This window comes from Gymnoscopelus braueri (genome assembly GCF_963280865.1).
Source record: "Gymnoscopelus braueri genome assembly, chromosome: 12".
Taxonomy (NCBI): domain Eukaryota; kingdom Metazoa; phylum Chordata; class Actinopteri; order Myctophiformes; family Myctophidae; genus Gymnoscopelus; species Gymnoscopelus braueri.
Genome location: NC_137614.1, coordinates 43,099,044 through 43,101,543, shown reverse-complemented (window position 1 = coordinate 43,101,543; position 2,500 = coordinate 43,099,044). Strand labels below are relative to the sequence as shown.

Genomic DNA, 2,500 nt, shown 5'->3' with positions numbered 1-2,500 from the left:
TCCTCTCTCAACCACCCTCTCATCCCGCTCTGAGTAGTACCGTCCGCAGCAGGGCCACGCGATTGGCTCCTCCGTATCCATGGAAACAGGAGGATGTGTTAGAGGTAGGGCTCATTGTCATGCACCCCCCCCCCCATCACACCAACAACCCCCCCCCCCATTTCTCTCTCCCTCTCTGTCTGTCTCTCTCTCACACACCCTTCTCTCTCTCTCCTCCTTCTCTCTATCTCACATGCCCTTCCTCTCCCTGTCTCTCTCTCTCTCTCTCTCTCTCTCTCTCTCTCTCTCTCATCCACTATTCTCACCCTACCCCTTTCCTTCATACTCCCCCCCCCCCCCCCTCGCTCTCTCTCTCTCCAGTGGAATCAATGCACTTCTCTGTGCTTTGCCTTCAAAACTGATGAGGCTTTCAGCCTAATGAGGGGCTTGTGCAAATAGTTGGTCAGGTAGCAGGCTCTTAACCCTTTGAGACCGGGGGAGATGCATACTGATGTGTGTCATTTCTTTTAGATTTCTTTGGGCTATTCAAAAATAGCGTATCTACAAGCTTGTAGATAGATAGATACTGTACGAGCTTGTAGATCTGCTATTTTTGAAAAATCGTGGAAATGCTTTTAATATACTGTATTATATTTTTTTAAAGACATTTTTAACTCAAATCTTTGCTTCTGGGGGGATTCTACAAATGCCTTCTAAATCCTATCAGTTTTTTGTTTAAAGATGTTGCTATAATCAGTGGTTCTCGAACCTTTTCCTGTTAAAGACCACCCAAAATTATATGTATTTGGCCCGCGGACCCCCCATCTCAACATATGTTGTTCCATGGACCCCCCAGAAGCAAAGAGAAAATATATATTCAAAGATTTTCACAATTTTGTACGATATTTAAAAAAAAGTAATGCTGATCTATATCTGCTATTTTTGAATAGCCCAAAGAAATCTTAAAATGACACACAGATGCGTTCCCCCGGTCTGAATGGGTTAATTAGCGAGATGGAGCGATGTCTGGACATATCCCACCAGCCGCCGAGCGGAATTAGCCCAGGGCCGGTTAATGAAAGCCCAATTAAAAAAAGTAGAGTCAACAATGGCTTGTGAAGAGAGAGAGAGACGACAAAACAAACATTGTCCCAAAAGGCGCTCACAAAACTACTGGCTAAAATGTTATGCGCATTATGTTATAATACACATAACGCTTGGCAGAGCAGTGAAGTGGGCGGAATATAACATTTAAAAAACGCCATTGCACCGCCATTGCATCATGCGGAAAATGTTGGAAGAAATTCAAAAGTTTGGGGAAAAAAAATCATTTAAAGAGAAATAAAGCAACGTGAATAAAAAAAAATACATTTAATTGTTGTTCTGAAAAGTAGTAGGCAAGTAGGGCTGAGACAATTAATTTAACACATCGATCATTAACGTTATTACAACTATATTCTTTATGCAGTCTTTGCCAACCTATTCCAAACCTTCGAAGGAATGGAACCAGTGTATACTTCTTTAAGTATAGTTCTTATTCATTCAGAAAGGTTTTTCTAATGTTATGTCATTAACATCGTAGTGTTTTGCCGGTGGTGTGGTCTAGGTTTTTTTTCCGGAGGTATACGATAATCATTTCCCAGCACGAAATGCGCGTGGTCGTCGGTATACGCTATAGCGAGCTTTCAATGGATGAAATGGTTAGTAGACTGTATACGCTTTTTTCCCCAAAAATATTCTGCACGGTATACTACGTATACAGCGTAACACGGTAGAACACACCACTGTGTTTTGCCAATTATTTGGGGGCCCACTTGCAATACCCTCACCGCCCACCAGTGGGTGGGAATCACTGCTTTTTAGAGACGGAGCACACGCCACTAGATTGGCTGAGCGGTGCTACTTGATGAATGTAGGCATTAAGAACACGAGGACGTAATGGAAAGAGAAAAGAGAGAGGTTAGACTTGTACGTTGCTTTGTGATCAATAAGTCATAACCCAAACAATACCAAGGCACACCACACTTTGTATAAATGTAATAAAATGTCTTCTAAAAACAGTTTTTTGAAGAAACGTATGCTACTATTTCAGTGATTCTCAAACTTTTTCATGTCAAAATGATATGTATTTGGCCACGGACCCCCATCTCAAAATATGTTGTTCCAGGGACCCCCCAGAAGCAAAGATTTGAGTTACAAATGTTCGCTTAAAAAATATACATATTCAAAGATTTGCACACATTTTCAAGATTTTTCAAAAATAGCAGATCTACAAGCTCGTAGCGCGGCACTCGGTGCCACGCTATGAGCTTGTATATCTGCTATTTTTGAATAGCCAAAGTGTAAAATAATGCTTTTTTGCTCTTTTTTTTTTTTACACCTTATGTGTTTCAAACTACTTCTGCAGCAATTCTTCTTTTGGGTTACGACTTATTGATCAGAACACAAAGCACAAATATAACCTCTCTCTTTCTCTCTCTCTGTCTTATTCTCATCTTTCTTCCATATTATAAAACGAAAG

General features: G+C 40.9%; 1 protein-coding gene across 3 annotated transcripts in view; it reads right to left on the bottom strand.

Annotated features, from left to right (window-relative positions):
• LOC308096135 (IQ motif and SEC7 domain-containing protein 1-like) overlaps positions 1 to 2,500 on the bottom strand; it is a 276,690-nt gene that overhangs the window by 122,704 nt on the left and 151,486 nt on the right. The window lies entirely within an intron of this gene.